The sequence below is a fragment of the Coregonus lavaretus genome (genome assembly GCF_964263955.1).
Source record: "Coregonus lavaretus genome assembly, contig: HAP1_SCAFFOLD_2389, whole genome shotgun sequence".
NCBI lineage: Eukaryota > Metazoa > Chordata > Actinopteri > Salmoniformes > Salmonidae > Coregonus > Coregonus lavaretus.
The window spans coordinates 72,501-82,079 of record NW_028157629.1 but is presented as its reverse complement, the minus strand read 5'-3'; positions in this window follow the sequence as shown (position 1 = coordinate 82,079).

Here is a 9,579-nt window from a genome sequence, read left to right as displayed (position 1 = left end):
CTAAACGCTGATTCTGAAAATTTTGCAGATTGACCTGGAAAATTGTAGTAAAGTTTTTTTGCATTTCGGCAATTCACCGAAAAAAAAACGTCCTTGATGCCTTACTTGGTATAGATACAAAGAAATCCACAGGGGCTGACCAACTGGAGCTGCCCCACTATATGTAGATCAGGAAATATTCCAAAAAAGTATGGTAAAACAGCTTGTGTGCTGCCACTCCACAAGGGACATTAGTGATCTTGATAATGATCGTCTCATCTCCAGGCTTCCACGTCTAGCTAAGGTTATCCAATCCTTGGTCAATAAGCGTTTAGTGCTGTTGATCGTTGCTATTTTACTTAACAAGTTGTCCTGGATTGGCCTGGGCTCTTTGACGCCTGCTCTTGGTTTCGTGATTATCTTAGCGGCAGAACTCGGGTCCCGTCGTGATTGATGGGGTTAAGTCTGAATTTAATGAAGTCCGTAAAGGTGTTCCCACAGGGGTCTAGGACCTGGTCTTTTCACTGTTTATATAAATGCTAAAGGTGTTCCCACAGGGGTCTAGGACCTGGTCTTTTCACTGTTTATATAAATGCTAAAGGTGTTCCCACAGGGGTCTAGGACCTGGTCTTTTCACTGTTTATATAAATGCTAAAGGTGTTCCCACAGAGGTCTAGGACCTGTCCTTTTCACTATTTATATAAATGCTAAAGGTGTTCCCACAGGGGTCAAGGACCTGGTCTTTTCACTGTTTATATAAATGCTAAAGGTGTTCCCACAGGGGTCAAGGACCTGGTCTTTTCACTATTTATATAAATGCTAAAGGTGTTCCCACAGGGGTCTAGGACCTGGTCTTTTCACTGTTTATATAAATGCTAAAGGTGTTCCCACAGAGGTCTAGGACCTGGTCTTTTCACTGTTTATATAAATGCTAAAGGTGTTCCCACAGAGGTCTAGGACCTGTCCTTTTCACTGTTTATATAAATGCTAAAGGTGTTCCCACAGAGGTCTAGGACCTGGTCTTTTCACTGTTTATATAAATGCTAAAGGTGTTCCCACATGGGTCTAGGACCTGTCCTTTTCACTGTTTATATAAATGCTAAAGGTGTTCCCACAGGGGTCTAGGACCTGGTCTTTTCACTGTTTATATAAATGCTAAAGGTGTTCCCACAGAGGTCTAGGACCTGGTCTTTTCACTATTTATATAAATGCTAAAGGTGTTCCCACAGGGGTCTAGGACCTGTCCTTTTCACTATTTATATAAATGCTAAAGGTGTTCCCACAGAGGTCTAGGACCTGTCCTTTTCACTATTTATATAAATGCTAAAGGTGTTCCCACAGAGGTCTAGGACCTGTCCTTTTCACTATTTATATAAATGCTAAAGGTGTTCCCACAGAGGTCTAGGACCTGTCCTTTTCACTATTTATATAAATGCTAAAGGTGTTCCCACAGGGGTCTAGGACCTGGTCTTTTCACTGTTTATATAAATGCTAAAGGTGTTCCCACAGAGGTCTAGGACCTGGTCTTTTCACTGTTTATATAAATGCTAAAGGTGTTCCCACAGAGGTCTAGGACCTGTCCTTTTCACTGTTTATATAAATGCTAAAGGTGTTCCCACATGGGTCTAGGACCTGTCCTTTTCACTGTTTATATAAATGCTAAAGGTGTTCCCACATGGGTCTAGGACCTGGTCTTTTCACTGTTTATATAAATGCTAAAGGTGTTCCCACAGAGGTCTAGGACCTGTCCTTTTCACTGTTTATATAAATGCTAAAGGTGTTCCCACAGAGGTCTAGGACCTGGTCTTTTCACTGTTTATATAAATGCTAAAGGTGTTCCCACAGAGGTCTAGGACCTGGTCTTTTCACTATTTATATAAATGCTAAAGGTGTTCCCACAGGGGTCTAGGACCTGTCCTTTTCACTGTTTATATAAATGCTAAAGGTGTTCCCACAGGGGTCTAGGACCTGGTCTTTTCACTATTTATATAAATGCTAAAGGTGTTCCCACAGGGGTCTAGGACCTGTCCTTTTCACTGTTTATATAAATGCTAAAGGTGTTCCCACAGGGGTCTAGGACCTGTCCTTTTCACTGTTTATATAAATGCTAAAGGTGTTCCCACAGGGGTCTAGGACCTGTCCTTTTCACTGTTTATATAAATGCTAAAGGTGTTCCCACAGGGGTCTAGGACCTGTCCTTTTCACTGTTTATATAAATGCTAAAGGTGTTCCCACAGGGGTCTAGGACCTGGTCTTTTCACTATTTATATAAATGCTAAAGGTGTTCCCACAGGGGTCTAGGACCTGTCCTTTTCACTGTTTATATAAATGCTAAAGGTGTTCCCACAGGGGTCTAGGACCTGGTCTTTTCACTATTTATATAAATGCTAAAGGTGTTCCCACAGGGGTCTAGGACCTGGTCTTTTCACTATTTATATAAATGCTAAAGGTGTTCCCACAGGGGTCTAGGACCTGGTCTTTTCACTATTTATATAAATGCTAAAGGTGTTCCCACAGAGGTCTAGGACCTGGTCTTTTCACTGTTTATATAAATGCTAAAGGTGTTCCCACAGAGGTCTAGGACCTGGTCTTTTCACTATTTATATAAATGCTAAAGGTGTTCCCACAGAGGTCTAGGACCTGGTCTTTTCACTATTTATATAAATGCTAAAGGTGTTCCCACAGAGGTCTAGGACCTGGTCTTTTCACTATTTATATAAATGCTAAAGGTGTTCCCACAGAGGTCTAGGACCTGGTCTTTTCACTGTTTATATAAATGCTAAAGGTGTTCCCACAGAGGTCTAGGACCTGTCCTTTTCACTGTTTATATAAATGCTAAAGGTGTTCCCACAGGGGTCTAGGACCTGGTCTTTTCACTGTTTATATAAATGCTAAAGGTGTTCCCACAGAGGTCTAGGACCTGTCCTTTTCACTGTTTATATAAATGCTAAAGGTGTTCCCACAGGGGTCTAGGACCTGGTCTTTTCACTGTTTATATAAATGCTAAAGGTGTTCCCACATGGGTCTAGGACCTGTCCTTTTCACTGTTTATATAAATGCTAAAGGTGTTCCCACAGAGGTCTAGGACCTGTCCTTTTCACTGTTTATATAAATGCTAAAGGTGTTCCCACAGAGGTCTAGGACCTGTCCTTTTCACTATTTATATAAATGCTAAAGGTGTTCCCACAGGGGTCTAGGACCTGGTCTTTTCACTGTTTATATAAATGCTAAAGGTGTTCCCGCAGGGGTCTAGGACCTGGTCTTTTCACTGTTTATATAAATGCTAAAGGTGTTCCCACAGAGGTCTAGGACCTGTCCTTTTCACTGTTTATATAAATGCTAAAGGTGTTCCCACAGAGGTCTAGGACCTGTCCTTTTCACTATTTATATAAATGCTAAAGGTGTTCCCACAGGGGTCTAGGACCTGTCCTTTTCACTATTTATATAAATGCTAAAGGTGTTCCCACAGGGGTCTAGGACCTGGTCTTTTCACTGTTTATATAAATGCTAAAGGTGTTCCCACAGGGGTCTAGGACCTGTCCTTTTCACTGTTTATATAAATGCTAAAGGTGTTCCCACAGAGGTCTAGGACCTGGTCTTTTCACTATTTATATAAATGCTAAAGGTGTTCCCACAGAGGTCTAGGACCTGGTCTTTTCACTGTTTATATAAATGCTAAAGGTGTTCCCACAGAGGTCTAGGACCTGTCCTTTTCACTGTTTATATAAATGCTAAAGGTGTTCCCACAGGGGTCTAGGACCTGGTCTTTTCACTGTTTATATAAATGCTAAAGGTGTTCCCACAGAGGTCTAGGACCTGTCCTTTTCACTGTTTATATAAATGCTAAAGGTGTTCCCACAGAGGTCTAGGACCTGTCCTTTTCACTGTTTATATAAATGCTAAAGGTGTTCCCACATGGGTCTAGGACCTGTCCTTTTCACTGTTTATATAAATGCTAAAGGTGTTCCCACAGAGGTCTAGGACCTGTCCTTTTCACTGTTTATATAAATGCTAAAGGTGTTCCCACAGAGGTCTAGGACCTGTCCTTTTCACTATTTATATAAATGCTAAAGGTGTTCCCACAGGGGTCTAGGACCTGGTCTTTTCACTGTTTATATAAATGCTAAAGGTGTTCCCGCAGGGGTCTAGGACCTGGTCTTTTCACTGTTTATATAAATGCTAAAGGTGTTCCCACAGAGGTCTAGGACCTGTCCTTTTCACTGTTTATATAAATGCTAAAGGTGTTCCCACAGAGGTCTAGGACCTGTCCTTTTCACTATTTATATAAATGCTAAAGGTGTTCCCACAGGGGTCTAGGACCTGGTCTTTTCACTATTTATATAAATGCTAAAGGTGTTCCCACAGGGGTCTAGGACCTGTCCTTTTCACTGTTTATATAAATGCTAAAGGTGTTCCCACAGAGGTCTAGGACCTGTCCTTTTCACTGTTTATATAAATGCTAAAGGTGTTCCCACATGGGTCTAGGACCTGGTCTTTTCACTGTTTATATAAATGCTAAAGGTGTTCCCGCAGGGGTCTAGGACCTGGTCTTTTCACTGTTTATATAAATGCTAAAGCTGTTCCCACAGAGGTCTAGGACCTGTCCTTTTCACTGTTTATATAAATGCTAAAGGTGTTCCCACAGAGGTCTAGGACCTGTCCTTTTCACTATTTATATAAATGCTAAAGGTGTTCCCACAGGGGTCTAGGACCTGGTCTTTTCACTATTTATATAAATGCTAAAGGTGTTCCCACAGGGGTCTAGGACCTGTCCTTTTCACTGTTTATATAAATGCTAAAGGTGTTCCCACAGGGGTCTAGGACCTGTCCTTTTCACTATTTATATAAATGCTAAAGGTGTTCCCACAGGGGTCTAGGACCTGGTCTTTTCACTGTTTATATAAATGCTAAAGGTGTTCCCACAGGGGTCTAGGACCTGTCCTTTTCACTGTTTATATAAATGCTAAAGGTGTTCCCACAGAGGTCTAGGACCTGGTCTTTCACTATTTATATAAATGCTAAAGGTGTTCCCACAGGGGTCTAGGACCTGGTCTTTTCACTATTTATATAAATGCTAAAGGTGTTCCCACAGGGGTCTAGGACCTGGTCTTTTCACTATTTATATAAATGCTAAAGGTGTTCCCACAGGGGTCTAGGACCTGGTCTTTTCACTGTTTATATAAATGCTAAAGGTGTTCCCACAGGGGTCTAGGACCTGTCCTTTTCACTGTTTATATAAATGCTAAAGGTGTTCCCACAGAGGTCTAGGACCTGTCCTTTTCACTGTTTATATAAATGCTAAAGGTGTTCCCACAGGGGTCTAGGGCCTGTCCTTTTCACTATTTATATAAATGCTAAAGGTGTTCCCACAGGGGTCTAGGACCTGGTCTTTTCACTGTTTATATAAATGCTAAAGGTGTTCCCACAGAGGTCTAGGACCTGTCCTTTTCACTATTTATATAAATGCTAAAGGTGTTCCCACAGGGGTCTAGGACCTGGTCTTTTCACTATTTATATAAATGCTAAAGGTGTTCCCACAGGGGTCTAGGACCTGTCCTTTTCACTATTTATATAAATGCTAAAGGTGTTCCCACAGGGGTCTAGGACCTGGTCTTTTCACTGTTTATATAAATGCTAAAGGTGTTCCCACAGGGGTCTAGGACCTGTCCTTTTCACTATTTATATAAATGCTAAAGGTGTTCCCACAGGGGTCTAGGACCTGTCCTTTTCACTGTTTATATAAATGCTAAAGGTGTTCCCACATGGGTCTAGGACCTGTCCTTTTCACTATTTATATAAATGCTAAAGGTGTTCCCACAGAGGTCTGGGACCTGGTCTTTTCACTATTTATATAAATGCTAAAGGTGTTCCCACAGGGGTCTAGGACCTGTCCTTTTCACTATTTATATAAATGCTAATTGGTCAATCTGTTGAAAGTTGTAATTTCATCTACATTATATTCGGATGATACTATTATGTTCGTAGTTGCCCCGACTGCTGACCTGGCATGTGACAAGGCTACAGTCCCATTTTGCAGTTGTGCAGGAAGCCCTTAATGATTTAAAACTGGTACTTAATACGGGCAAAACTAAATACATGTTGTTTTCAAGTTCTCGTAAGATTGTCTCAGGTGGATGACATGTTTACTCATCGGATAGTTCTATAAATCGAAAGACTCTCTGCATACAAATACCTTGCGTGTGTGTTGTGCTTGTTAAGAAACATCTTCTTCCATTAAACTCCCCTTAACCTGGACATCTTCTTCCATTAAACTCCCCTTTAACCTGGACATCTTCTTCCATTAAACTCCCCTTAACCTGGACATCTTCTTCCATTAAACTCCCCTTAACCTGGACATCTTCTTCCATTAAACTCCCTTTAACCTGGACATCTTCTTCCATTAAACTCCCCTTAACCTGGACATCTTCTTCCATTAAACTCCCTTTAACCTGGACATCCGCCTCATCCTTGTTCTGACCGGATATTCTGTAGTGGTTGCTACTGGCGTTAAGCCAGCACCTAAGATTTCTCATTACATTCACGGTCCTTCGATTCTCTACAACCTACCTGTATTTTTCATAGTTGATTGTGGTTTGTGTATATTTATGTTTGTTTGTGCAATGTGTCGTGCTATATTAGATTTTTTAGTTCTATGAAATTGTATATGCACGTCTCCCTTGAAAAAGAGACACTGGTCTCAATGGTGACTCCCTGCTAAAATAAAGTTTAAAAAAATAATAAAAATGAATAAACATGACTGACCTGAAATGTTCTTACCACCAAAATCTAGCTAGTGGAGACATTTTAAAGCTAGCTAGTGGAGACATTTTAAAGCTAACTAGTGGATACATTTTAAAGCTAGTTAGTGGAGAACATTTTAAAGCTAGCTAGTGGAGAACATTTTAAGCTAGCTAGTGGAGATGTTTAGAGCTAGCTAGCTAGCTAGTGGAGACATTTTAAAGCTAGCTAGTGGAGACATTTTAAAGCTAACTAGTGGATACATTTTAAAGCTAGTTAGTGGAGAACATTTTAAAGCTAGCTAGTGGAGAACATTTTAAGCTAGCTAGAGGAGATGTTTAGAGCTAGCTAGCTAGCTAGTGGAGACATTTTAAAGCTAGCTAGTGGAGACGTTTTAAAGCTAGCTAGTGGAGACGTTTAAAGCTAGCTAGCTAGCTAGTGGAGACATTTTAAAGCTAGCTAGTGGATACATTTTAAAGCTAGCTAGTGGATACATTTTAAAGGTAGCTAGTGGAGACATTTTAAAGGTGGCTAGTGGAGACATTTTCAAGCTAGCTAGAGGAGGCATTGTAAAGGTAGCTAGTGGAGACATTTTAAAGCTAGCTAGTGGAGGCATTTTAAAGCTAGCTAGTGGAGACATTTTAAAGCTATCTAGAGGAGACATTTTAAAGCTAGCTAGTGGAGACAGTTTAAAGCTAGCTAGTGGAGTAATTTTAAAGCTAGCTAGTGGAGTCATTTTAAAGCTAGCGAGTGGAGACATTTTAAAGCTAGCGAGTGGAGACATTTTAAAGCTAGCTAGTGGATACATTTTAAAGCTAGCTAGTGGAGATATTTTAAAGCTAGCTAGTGGAGACATTTTAAAGCTAGCTAGTGGAGTCATTTTAAAGCTAGCGAGTGGAGACATTTTAAAGCAAGCGAGTGGAGCATTTTAAAGGTAGCTAGTGGAGACATTTTAAAGCTAGCTAGTGTAGACATTTTAAAGCTAGCTAGAGGAGACATTTTAAAGCTAGCTAGTGGAGACATTTTAAAGCTAGCGAATGGAGACATATTAAAGGTAGCTAGTGGATAGATTTTAAAGCTAGCTAGTGGAGATATTTTTAAGCTAGCTAGTGGAGACATTTTAAAGCTATCTAGTGCAGTCATTTTAAAGGTAGCGAGTGAAGACATTTTAAAGCTAGCTAGTGGAGACATTTTAAAGCTAGCTAGAGGAGACGTTTTAAAGCTAGCGAGTGAAGACATTTTAAAGCTAGCTAGTGGAGACATTTTAAAGCTAGCTAGAGGAGAAGTTTTAAAGCTAGCTAGTGGATACATTTTAAAGCTAGCTAGTGGAGTCATTTTAAAGCTAGCGAGTGGAGACATTTTAAAGCTAGCGAGTGGAGACATTTTAAAGGTAGCTAGTGGAGACATTTTAAAGCTAGCTAGTGGAGACATTTTAAAGCTAGCTAGTGGATACATTTTAAAGCTAGCTAGTGGAGACGTTTTAAAGCTAGCTAGTGGAAACATTATAAAGATAGCGAGTGAAGACATTTTAAAGCTAGCTAGTGGAGACATTTTAAAGCTAGCTAGAGGAGACGTTTTAAAGCTAGCTAGTGGATACATTTTAAAGCTAGCTAGTGGAGTCATTTTAAAGCTAGCGAGTGGAGACATTTTAAAGCTAGCGAGTGGAGAAATTTTAAAGGTAGCTAGTGGAGACATTTTAAAGCTAGCTAGTGGATACATTTTAAAGCTAGCTAGTGGAGACGTTTTAAAGCTAGCTAGTGGAAACATTATAAAGATAGCTAGTGGAGACATTTTAAAGCTAGCTAGTGGAGACATTTTAAAGCTAGCTAGTGGAGAAAATTTAAAGCTAGCTAGTGGAGATGTTTAGAGCTAGCTAGCTAGCTAGTGGAGACATTTTAAAGCTAGCTAGTGGAGACGTTTTAAAGCTAGCTAGTGGAGACTTTTAAAGCTAGCTAGCTAGCTAGTGGAGACATTTTAAAGCTAGCTAGTGGAGTCATTTTAAAGGTAGCTAGTGGAGACATTTTAAAGCTAGCTAGTGGAGACATTTTAAAGCTAGCTATAGGAGACGTTTTAAAGCTAGCTAGTGGAGACATTTTAAAGCTAGCTAGTGGAGTCATTTTAAAGCTAGCGAGTGGAGACATTTTAAAGCTAGCTAGTGGAGACAGTTTAAAGCTAGCTAGTGGAGTCATTTTAAAGCTAGCTAGTGGAGTCATTTTAAAGCTAGCGAGTGGAGACATTTTAAAGCTAGCGAATGGAGACATATTAAAGGTAGCTAGTGGATAGATTTTAAAGCTAGCTAGTGGAGATATTTTTAAGCTAGCTAGTGGAGACATTTTAAAGCTATCTAGTGCAGACATTTTAAAGCTAGCGAGTGAAGACATTTTAAAGCTAGCTAGTGGAGACATTTTAAAGCTAGCTAGAGGAGACGTTTTAAAGCTAGCTAGTGGAGACATTTTAAAGCTAGCGAGTGGAGACATTTTAAAGCTAGCGAGTGGAGACATTTTAAAGCTAGAGAGTGGAGACATTTTAAAGCTAGCTAGTGGAGACATTTTAAAGCTAGCGAGTGAAGACATTTTAAAGCTAGCGAGTGAAGACATTTTAAAGCTAGCTAGTGGAGACATTTTAAAGCTAGCTAGAGGAGACGTTTTAAAGCTAGCTAGTGGATACATTTTAAAGCTAGCTAGTGGAGTCATTTTAAAGCTAGCGAGTGGAGACATTTTAAAGCTAGCGAGTGGAGACATTTTAAAGGTAGCTAGTGGAGACATTTTAAAGGTAGCTAGTGGAGACATTTTAAAGCTAGCTAGTGGATACATTTTAAAGCTAGCTAGTGGAGACGTTTTAAAGCTAGCTAGTGGAAACATT